This window comes from Plecotus auritus (assembly GCF_963455305.1).
Source record: "Plecotus auritus genome assembly, chromosome: 3".
In the NCBI taxonomy this organism is placed as follows: domain Eukaryota; kingdom Metazoa; phylum Chordata; class Mammalia; order Chiroptera; family Vespertilionidae; genus Plecotus; species Plecotus auritus.
In genome coordinates this window covers 29,138,091-29,150,265 of record NC_137772.1, presented here as the reverse complement: position 1 = coordinate 29,150,265, position 12,175 = coordinate 29,138,091, and the positions used below count along the sequence as shown (strand labels likewise).

The 12,175-nt window shown below is 39.1% G+C and overlaps 1 protein-coding gene across 3 annotated transcripts in view; it reads right to left on the bottom strand.

Annotated features, from left to right (window-relative positions):
- Nucleotides 1-12,175, bottom strand: part of CSGALNACT1 (chondroitin sulfate N-acetylgalactosaminyltransferase 1) — a 316,104-nt gene that overhangs the window by 218,784 nt on the left and 85,145 nt on the right. The gene's annotated exons all lie outside the window — the stretch shown is intronic.

The window sequence follows — 12,175 nt, the reverse complement described above, 5'->3', positions numbered from 1 at the left end:
TTATTCAACAAAACTATTGCTGACTCAACTGATTATCTATGGGGTAAATCAAATTAGATATTTTTAATCTCAAAATATACTCTAAAATAAATTCCAAATAAATCACAGAGGTAAAATTTTAAAATTATATTAGAGGAGTTAGAAAAATATGTAGTTAAATATATTTCTCTTCTTTCTTTTTGGAGAAAGACGTTCTCAACCTATGGGAGAAATCATGCACACCATGAAAGATATAATTAAAAACTTAAAAATTAAAAACAGTACATTAAATTAATAAATTTATTTTTACATAATAAATTATATATTATAATACGTTATTTAGTAAATTAAAGTGACAAATTTAGTAAATTAAACACATGTAAACATCAAAAATTTATTAAAAAATAAAAGCCAACAACTAATTCGGAAAACATTTTCAACAAATATATTGGAGAAAGCATCAATATCCTTAACATACAAAGAGCCCTTATACATGGTAAGAAATATACTAGACTTTAATAGATGAAAAGAAGAGGGTTTTTTTAAGGAGTAAAAAAGTTAATATACAGATTTAAAAATTTTCAACCTCACTGGTAATAAAAGAAATGCAAATTGAAACAGCATCGTTAGTTTTTGGTTATCAAATTAGCCACGCTAACACACAATGTCAGTTGGGAGTAATGGATCCCAGGTTCCCACCTACTGCTGGCTGGAATGGAAATTCACTCTGGTAAATAATTTGGCAAGCATTGTGTATCAGGTATCTTTAAAGTGGCCAAACTTTTTAACCTATTAATTTCACTTAGAGGATCAATCTAAATGAAATAATCATAAATCTGGACAAAGATGGATGCACTAAGATACCCACATAGTCTAGCCAGCAAGGCTCAGTTGGTTGAGCGCCAACCCATGAAACTTCACTTTGCAAATACTTGTTTCCTATGTGCCAGACTTGGCTGCTTCCTGTTTATCAAGAGTAATTATTACCCAGTCAATGTTGCTTAATGGTTGAGCATCAACCTATGAACCAGGAGGTCACGGTTCGATTCCTGGTCAGGGAATATGCCCAGGTTGGGGCCATGCAAGAGGAAGCTGATCAATGATTCTCTCTCATCATTGATGTTTTTATCACTCTCTCCCTCTCCCTTCCTCTCTGAAATCAATAAAGAAGTATATTTTTAAAAGATATACACATAAAGCTGGAGATAATTTAAAGTCCTAACACTGGGGAATGATTAGTAAGTTATAGCATGCACATACTATGAAATATTATGTTGTCTTTAAAATTGGGCTCATGAAAACTTTTTAATGATGGAGAATGTATTATGATCTACATTAAATGAGAAAGAAGAATACAAAACTGTGTATGTGTTGGGATGTAAGGTATGATAACATGCACATACAAACAGACACACATTAACACAAATACCAAAAAAACATGCCAAAATGGCCAATAGCATTCATCACTAGAAATTGGGATTAAAGGTTGTTATTTTATTCTTTGTATATTTCTACATTTCCCCCAATTAATATATTTTCATTTCATAGTCAGAAAAAAATATAACTTGAAGACAGGCCACAACCCCTCTAATACTCATAAAGCAAAAATTTATTCTTAACTATAATTACACAACTAAAATGACCTCAGGCATCTAATCTAAGAGCTTGTATTGCAGGTTAAAAACCATTATCACTATTTCATAAAACTAAGACATATCCTAAATTTATCAAGGTCTCATCCCAACCCGCAGTCAGCCCTATATTAATAACAGAATACTCTGTATAGGCAAGACACAGGTCTAAAAGTAAAAACTCCAGTTTCAATAGAAGGAAAGGATCAGTGTAAAAACCCTGTAAGCAGCAAAGCTGAATTCATTAAAAGGAAAATAATCAATAACCTTGATTTTATATTAGATCAGAGTAACACCTTAATGTAGGCCTGCTATCACTGTGACAGGAAGCTGGGAACAAGACTCACCAGTTACTTGATTCGAATACAATGAACAAAGGAGACAATGTACTGGGATTATTAATGAATCACATAGGGAGAAATGAGTAACACCGGGGAGCATGATGCAACAGTACCTAAGACACCCTCTAATGAGGACGCGAAGGATCTAATCCAAATGCTCAAGTGTCAAGTTCATTTTGGCAGAGAGGACATGCTGGGGTGGAAACTGTAGATGGTGCAGCCACACTCACAGGGGTTGAAATCCCCCCCGCACCCACATACAAACTGTGTGCTCTTTAGCCAGACTCTTAACCTCTCAGAGCATCAGTTTCCTCGCCGGCCATCAAACATAAATCATAATCAACCTTGCAGGTGGGTGTAAGGACTGAGACAGTAACTACTAGATGCCTGGTTAAAAGCCTAGTATGTCGAACAATGAATGGAGCCCATTACTCTTTTACGAAACCAAGGGCCACGGAGGCCAACCATGCATCGCTAATGCTGTGGGCACTGCTTGTCCCTTTCCTGGCCGACTTGCAGGCACTGGGGAGAAGCCTTGCTTGGGGCTGGCAGGGGGGCTGAGACAGGTAGGAAGAGAATAAATCGGCAGTAACCCTGAGTAATTATATAAACCCAGGCTGTCAGTCTCTGTGGGTTCCCCAGGCAGCTGGCCTGGGCTCTGCTCCACTGTACCTCAACCCAGATTCCTAACAGCCTGGGACAGAAGTGAGGACAGGGAGATGGAAAAAAACAGCAAAATAATCCCCGGAGAAGGAACAAAATAACTACAGAAGGTGAGGGAGGGAAGATGACAATTAGAGAAAATACAATAAGCCTTATAATTACAAGAAAAATAACAAGAAATAAATTAAAAATGAGAAACCAACAACTCTAGAATAAGCCTATTGAATAACACTTTCAAAAAGATGTTGAACAAAGGATGAAGAAAATTGGCAGTGATGGGAGGAATTAATGAAGACAGAAATCAATATAACTCAGTAGAAAGCCAAGAGAAAAATACTAGAAATACACAGTAAGTATGGGTAAAATAAGAATGCTGCCTGGAGTGCAATCAGGACCCTAAGAGAATTAGAAATAATCTTGGGGGTGGGGTAGGGGGCGGGGGAGACTTGCAAAGCTCCAGCCATCACCAGAAGCTGATGAAAGATCCCAGGAGGAATGGCTGATAATTGAAAAGTTAAAGGGCATTTCTAACAACTTGTCAATGGATTAAGGCCTCAGTTTTCAGAGAAGTAATATAATTTGAGGAGATGCTGAAAATCATTAGCAACATTAAAATTGACTGTAATTACATTATGGCTAGTTAAATAATGTAATAATGAGCCCTCATTTAGAAAATAAAAACAATTATGTCCGACAAATGTGACAGCTCCTTACACTGTTACAGGCACTTTTCTTTTTAGCTGGCAGAAGAGCATAATGGATCAAGAAGTGCTGTCCAGTGTGAGAAAGACCTCAGTTCTGTCCCCTTACTAGTTTGCACATGTTAGTTAAACTCTCTAAGCCTGAATTTCTCATCTTTCTCATTGGTGTTTAACAAACAATTGACAGGAAGACCTAGCATATATTAAGAGCCACATAAACGTACCTATTGTGAAGCTGAAGAGCATCTATTGTGTGGAGCTATGTGTTAAAGAGGAGGGAAAAGACACACTTCCTCAATGTCAAGACCTTGTCAAGTTGCTAAGAGGAAAGAATGACAGCCACGTTGATAAACAGTCTGGTGTCTGATGCTCAGCTCCTCAGAGATTACGTACCTTATCTCCTTTGTCCCAGCAACAAGGTTAGGACTACATGGCTCAGTGATTCAGCCCACCACACAGCATCCGGGAACCTGTCTACTGGTCCCCTAAGTAAGAGCCAACCTTCTGTGGCCCCTATGGCATCCCCCACAGTGGGCCTCACAGATGCATAGCAGCCAACCTGGGGCATTACAGGCCACCCTGAAGGTCATTTCCAGGAGTCCCACAGCAACAAGGGCATTCCTACCAGGTTGGGAGAGGTCAACTGAGCGGCCGCATGCCGTGTATCACCTTGACCGGGTGCCATGTTCAACGCACTTGATAAGAAACAAGTATGTTCTGATTGATGCCAGTGACTAAAAATGGCGATGTGCTTTTACATGCCTCTTGGAATGTAAAGTTATGTTTGCTTCTCTTTCATTTCCCCAGCTCATCTGAATATTCAAAAAGAACCTACCGATTGTCTGCTAAATGAATTAAAAATGTGTATCTCAGCGCTAATCATAATTCTCACCACAGACTAGAGTTGTGTTTCAGGAGAGCAGATTATGCACTCTGTAAAATTCAATGGCTGAATTGTTTGCCAAATGTAAAACAGGAGAGAAGAGGACTGCAAATATTTTGGATTGCTCGAAATTACTAAGTGAAGGTCACATGCTATAGGATACTAGAATCTGGTCCTATTTACTTCAGAAAGTATATTAATATTTAAAAGTCTTTAGGAAAAACTATCTTGCCTACATCCTAAATGAAAGCTGTATGGTCAGCTCGGTTGGCAACAAGAATTTGTATAATGAGACGTCTGAGCAAAAGAAAGAGGCTCTCTACATTGTGCCCATCTCAGAAAACAAATGCAACAGACAGTGCGGCTCAGCCAAGACACTTCAAGGAGCCTTCGAGAGGCCGGGCACCGATGCAAACTGAAACGTGAAATACATGTTTTTCGGGGGTTTTCCAAACACTTTGTTTTGTTTCAGTATCTCAAAAATACTTTAGAAGTGAATATAATGACAGCTTGTTGCATATTATACAGTTCCTCTTTGAAAACAACTCACTATTCTACTCTGTAAGAACAAAGTATTCTCTTCCTACTCCTACCCACGAGCCTGTTGCAAAGCATCAAGCAATCTTAATCAAATTTCCAAATATGTATGGGTTTTTAACATATTCATGAATAAAATTGTATTTTTAAAAGTTAAAGTTAAAATCTGACTGTGAAAACAAGTATGAGAATACTTTGTTAGCAGGAATGTATTATTTATTGGAGGGCAACCTAGCAAGACTAAAACCTATACTTTGACCATTTCTAGATTCCATTTATATAAATTTACCCTGCAGACACACTATCACATGTATACATGCTATTTCACCAAAGCTTCTTATAGTATCATAAGAATGGAAAAACCTAAATACCCACCAACTGGGAACTGGATAAATGAATTATATCCATAAAACAGAATAATGTGGAGTCACCAAAAAGAATAAGGCAGTTCTATACATAATAAACTGAACCAATAGCCACATGGAAATCTCACATTGTTAAGGTGGGGTTTTTTTAATTTCTTTATTGATTAAGGTGTTACATATGTGTCCTTCTTCCCCCATTACCCCTCCCATGCCCCCCACTCATGCCCTCACCCACCTGTTGTCTGTGTCCATTGGTTAGGCCCATATGCATGCATACAAGTCCTTTGGTTGTTTTTTGTTTTTGTTTTTTTTTAAAGCAAGGTGTGGAAGTATATAGAATATGCTACTGTTTGTGTATAGAAATGATAAAGACAAAGAAATGCTCACATATAATATTAGCAGTTAATATTTGTTGAAGGTATTCTGCATGCCAAGAATCGCTCTTAGTGTTTTATATGAATTATCTCATTAGTTCTTCTCAGCAACTCTGAAATATACTATTTTTTTCTTGAGAGATATACTATTAATATACACATCTTACAGATGAGAAAGCGGAGGCACAGTGAGGTTAACGTCACAAAGTCAGTGGCCAAGGTTCAAACTCTGTCTGGCCCCTGAGCTCACTCCCTTAGCCATAACTATTTGAACTTTCCAGTTCATATATTATCTCTGAAAGTGTTCATAAAAAAACTGGTAAGGGTCCAGCCGAGGTGGCTCAGTGATTGAGCGTCGACCTGTGAACCAGGAGGGCATAAGCCTGGGTTTCGGGCTCAATCCCCAGTGGGGGAGGAGAGGGGGTGGTGCAGGAGGCAGCCAATCAATGATTCTCTTTCATCATTGATATTTCCATCTCTCTCTCTCCCTCTCCCTTCCTCTCTGAAATCAAAAAATATGTATGTTTTTTTTAAAAACTGGTATGATGAGTTGTCCCCAAGAAGGGAACTGCCTGGCTAGAGGTTAGGGAGGGGAAGGAGGTTAATTTTTCACTGAACCTTCTGAACTCTGTACATGTGTGTGACCTTTCCAAAAATAAATAAACATGTGTAGTAATTTTTTACTCTACCTGCTTGGATTAATTGGCAAGGACAATATGAATTATTGTTATGAATAGATATTTTTGAATAAATATAGTTTTATTCATATATTTACTTGTTTTTAAAGATTTAAAAAAATGGGAAATAAAACTTCACCTAGTACAGAATTCACAATTATGCATACAAACAATTTCTAAGGTAATGGAGGAGAATAATAAAATACACATACCAAAAAATAGCATGAAGTCTATTGCTACAGGGGAGGTCTGAGGTTGTTCACTTACTACAGATGATCCCAGACTCACATCAAAGACAGAAGTTCTTAGACTTCATTATTTCTAGATAAAGAGACAAATTAAATGCATTCCAGGTAGCAGAAAAGAACAAAGGCATACTTGATCTATCTCTTAATTATGACTTAGCTCTAACAATAAGAGAGAAACCCAGCCATTTTTTTTCTGACAAAGAAAACATTCATCATAAAATATAAAATCACACCATCATAACATATAAAAGGTATAAAATGTCTGTGAGGTAGGACCCTGTGTTTTGTGTGTTTGTCTGAAATACAAGGTCAATACCCAGAGCAGTGCTCCTCAAACCTGAATGTGGGTACATATGAGAGAGGCCTTGTAATATGCAGATTCTGGTTCAGAGTCTGGGGTTGAATCCAAAACTCCACATTGCTAATGAGCTCCCAAACAATGCCTGTACTGCGGTGGGCACACTGCATTTTGAGTAGCAAGGTGCTAGGCAATATGTGTAAAATAACTATAATTTGATAAATTAAGTTTTAGAACTAAATTGCAGCTATTAAAATCTTAGACCCTTCTGAAACTTTTGAAAATTCAGCCAAGAAATAGATTTGAATAGATTTGTAATTTCTCTTGAAAACTGAGCAATGTGCCATAAAGAGGGAAGATGTACCTGCAAATATGCTGCTTTCAAATTTGGTCAGCAATTCAAAGTGGATTTCAAAAGAATCAGGAGAGGATCTGGTTCCAAGAGTGGTTGAGAAGGACTAGTAATTAGCACACCCTTGTTTACATAAGTGGGCAATTTCCAAGCACTTACATGTTTTCAGCTTAATGACAATTCATCATATGAGCACCAATAACTCTCAGGTGCTGATGACAAGAGCAATATGGTCCCTGTCCCGAGCAGGTTAGATAGGGAAGTAGAACAGATGCCCGCATCACAGGAGGGTCTCTCACAGGAGACAGGCGATACTAGAAAGTGTGTGTGTGTTGCGGGGGCGGGGGGCGCCGGGGGGCGGGGCGGGGGGGTGCAAACAATACACTTAATTGCTGAAGAAATCCACAGCAAAGAAACAAAACCACTGGGGTAAGGAATACATACGGGGTGGGTTTTGGTAATGATTTGAGAGAGGAAGTGAGTCAGCTTCTTAGACAAGGTGAAAAGCAACCCAAGGAAAGCAGAAGAGAGCAGCACACCCAGGTCACAGTCAGAACAGGGCCCAGGGAGAGCCACGAGGCGCGCCCCTGTCTAGCATAGATCTCTATGAAGAACCGAGACACAGTAGTGTTTCTAAGGTAAGGCCATGAGAGGTTTCAATTTGACCTAATTTACAATGCTAACTGGAAAGTTCCTGACTCAGGAGTTACCAGATAATTTTACGAGTATGCAGCATCCAGAGAACACTGAGTAACACAGAAGAAAAAGTGGTCTCAGAGTGGACAGGAGGGACCAGTCCTCAAAGTCAACATTCTCTCTGGGCCTCGGTTTTGTCAACTGTACAGAGGTCAGCAAACTTTTCTGAATAGGGCCAGGCAGTGAATTAATTTTAGACTTTGCCTTTGCAAGCAAAAACAGCCATAGACCATATGTAAATGAGTGAATAGGAATATGGCCATGTTTCAATAAAACTTTATTTTACAGAATGGGCAGCAGGTAAGCTGGATTTTCTAATGCCCTAGATTGTAAAATGGGGAAGATAATAACTTTCCTAATATTAAATATTTCTGGATCAAGATCAGGAGGGGAAGTTGATATAACTGGTGAGTGACACTGACATGGATTCAAATATTCATTGACTATAACATCTATGTACATCTAGACGCATTTGCTCCGTGTCACTCCCTGTCATCGTTACCTCCATCCCTCCTAATTCACGGGTTGAAGCGTCTCCAGTCATCCACCTTCCTCCTCTGGAGCCTCACTCCTTAAATTTCTCCTGTCTAGAATCTTCAACCTCCCTCTCTCTATTGCCTCTCTCCATCAGTATACAAACAGCACAAATCTATTCCGCTCCCCAAAATAATAACCCCCTTTTCTTTGGCTGTGTCCCTTTATATCTGCCACTCCATTCACAGTCAACCTCAGGAAACAGCAAACTGTACCAGCTTTCGCCACTTCTCAGCATATCCAGTTAAAATCCCTGTATTAATGGGATTTTGACCCCAGTACTTTTTCTGTAAGAGACTTTCCCAAAATCAATGGGCATTTCTCAGTCGTTAACTCACTTGATCCCTTTCTAGCAATGGAAACTACTGACAGTCACCCCTTCCTTTAAACTCTTCCCTCTCCCCACCCTTGGCTTAAGAGACAACACCAGCTTCTACTGCTGGAGGCTTCCCTGGCCTTTGGCCTTCTTCACATGCTACTCCTCCTCCTCCTTCAAGTATTTCCATTCACCAGGTCTCTGCTTTGAATACCTCTCTATGTAATAATTTATGGGATATAGGTTTGAGAGTCATAAATTTATTTTAATTAAAACCTTAGAAGTGAATTCTGAACTGATGAAAATTGAATCTTACCCCTTCGCTTCAGAGCTGCTCCACCCTCCCAGCTTCACCGGCCCCTCAGTGGAGCCAACATCCACCTAGTTACCCAACTCAGAACATTTCTGCTTCTCTATTTTTCTGCTTCTTCAACCCACATTTCCAACTGACGGTCATCTCCTGTCGGTTTTACTTTCTCATAGTTCTCACATGTTGCCCAGTGACTCCAGTGAAGACTCCTCCATGTGACTATGAGCTTAGCTCTGGGCAGTGTTGACCCTGTTGATGCTCTGACAGATGGCAACCCTGCCTCTCTGACTGCAGAGGTCTCCTACTCCCGCTTCTCGGGCACGTGCTATCACTACCACCTGGAGGCTCCTTCTGATGGCCTGCTGTATGCCTCAGGACCCTACCCCCAGTCCAACCCCATGGCTTTAAATGCATCCATCTACATGCCTTTAGTACTCAACCCGCATCTTTAGCCAGACATTTCTCCTGAGCATCGGGCCCCCACACCCAGCTACTCACCCACACATCTGCTTAGTTATGCTAAAGTGCACGGTGGCTATAGGTTTAGACTGCCCAGCACACCTCCACATGCCCCCTCCCCCCCATCCTCTGTAATGGAACTCATCTTCCTTGTGAGGAAGCCACCCTAGGTGGTGTCCCACCAAAAGCAGAGCCCAGTCAGAGCCCTGCACCCCTCCTGGCGTGCCCTGCACCCCTCCCGGCGTGCCCGGTGCACAAAAGTGCCTTGTTCCACAGTCACTGAAAACACACCTACTGACTACTTTTAGAGTGCTTGGGAACCTCCACACGAGGGTGCAAACATTAGTCATCAAGGCAGTCATAGCCATGGGACATAATATTTTCCAGCTGTTTCTTCAAATACGAAATAAACAAGAATTAGAAATACTCAATCACTTTCCTACCAGGTCACACCCTGTTAATATCATAATGAGCTTTAAACACGTTTAATGTTTAACATTTAAAATCTGACCGAATCATACTGTGAAGCTAACTCTGTGACAGTGAGACATACTAGAGGAGCAGAGCTTATAGTCAAGGGAACCTGGACCCAAATCATAACAGCCCCATCCCCTATGATTGTGTCATCAGGACAAGTTATTTTTGCCTCAGTTTCCCCATCTTTAAAGTGAAAACCTTCAACGGATGCAAAACATTGGGGGGTGAGGGCATGTATGGGAGTGGGGTGGGGGTGGGGGCAATGGTAAGATATGTACACATATAATACCTTAATAAAAAAATTTAAAAAAGAAAAAAAAATTAAAACCTTGTGGGATCTTTAAAGATTTAGATCAGGTCATTTATAAAAAGTGCCCAGTACAAAGTAAATTTTCCAGGAGTATCAGCTAAAGTAACGATTTCCAACCTTTTTCATCTCACGGCATACATAAACTAATTACTAAAATTCTGCAGCACATCTAAAAGTATAGTATACTTTACAGAGATCTAACAAAACAAAAAAAGGCATAATTTTTAGTCATTCACATTGTTGTGTTAGCTGTTGTCATTTTTTAAAATTTGACAGTCTAAGAGAAAAGAAGTCAGTGCCCCTGACTAAATAGTCAGGAATGGCATGTTTTAAAAATTCATGCAGCACGCCCATTGAAAATTGCTGAGATAAAGCAAAATCGAGATTTAAAATAAAGCATTTTCCATTTCCACTAAAATATAATTTCTTAAAAGTTCAAAAATCACCTCATGATGGAAAATAATTGAAAAGGAAGAGAAATTGAGACATGCCTTCACTCACTTAACAAATTGAGTAATAATCAAATAAATTTTAGGGCAGTAATTTTTGTAGAACAGTATGGCCTAATCTCTCTTTGGAAAAAAAAAAAAAACCCACAAAAACGATGACTGGCAAAAATCATTTTCCTGAAAGAGAACATAGATTTTCCTCTGTGACAGACCTCTGCTCTATTATGAGCAGACATAAGTTTTCCCAAACCACTCTAAACTTCAAACATTGAGACACTGGGGGAAAAAAAAAGTCTAAGCTCTTTATCACATGGATGCCATTCCCCAGAGAAGACTTTCGCCCACTTTGACAGCCTTTCTGAACTATGCAGTGAGATTTCAAGAATCTTTATGCGCCATCCAAATTGCTAGCCTTTTGTAATCCTTTGTTTAGCAGGTTTGCATCCTGTTATTGAATTAAATTCTTTCCTTTAATTATTGAATAAAAATATTCTAACTATCTGCTTAGGGCCTTCCACTGAGTACTCTGGAATGTAGAAATACGAATAAAACATGCAGCTCTCAGTCTGGTAATGGAGATAAGATTGAAAAAGAGTAAGCGACAAAAACTAGTAAGTTTATGATAAATGCACCCATGCTACTATGGTCATTCAGAAGAGAAGATGCCATTCGGATGAGAGAGGGGAAATTAGGGATTTTTTTTTCAGGGAATGGACGATTTGAGTAAGGCACTGAAAATGGTGCAGGACTTGGGCAGAATGGAGTGGTGGTACATTTCAAGCAGAAGTGAGGGCAACTTGCCCTGGCCGGTTTGGCTCAGTGGTTGGGCATTGACCTATGAACCAGTGGCTTTTTCTAATTTATGTCACGATATCAACAATTATTTTGGCTGCCTCCCAAGGACAGCAAGAAAATTTGACTATCTCAAACCCTATAAATATGTGAAGAAGAAGAAAAAAAAACTCCCCTAAAAATCTGTCATCAAAAACTAGCCCTCACATATGACCTCCAATCCAAATTCATAGTGCCTGGGTGGCCTGGAAAACCTCAAGCCAAAAATTTGTTTTAAGGTGGTCCCAGATTGGTAGAAACTCAATAAATCTGGCAGCAACAAACAAATTTCTAGAGGAACCCACCTTCAATCTAGACCTCCAATATACAAAAAACTGAACTTACACTTAAAAAGTCACAAATATACAGGAGCAAGAATGAGCTGAAACACTCCCCCCGCTAAAAAAATCAACAAAGATTTCAGATATTGGAATTATCAAACACAAAATATAAAACAATTATGTTTAAAGTAATAAAAGTAGCAATTGATAATTGAGTATGAAACAAGAAACTATTAAAATAAGCCGATTTTTTAAATAACTGAATAAAGCTTTTAGCAATAAAAGCATGTAAGATCAGTGACATTTAAAACACAAAGGATATGTTTCTTAGCAGACTAGACACAGAAGAAGAGACATTTTGTGAACCTTAAGATAAAGCTGACTTAAATTATTGAGAATAAAGCAGAGGAAGACATAAATGGCATATTTAGTGAGAGTTAAAGATGTGAGAATGTTGGAGGTG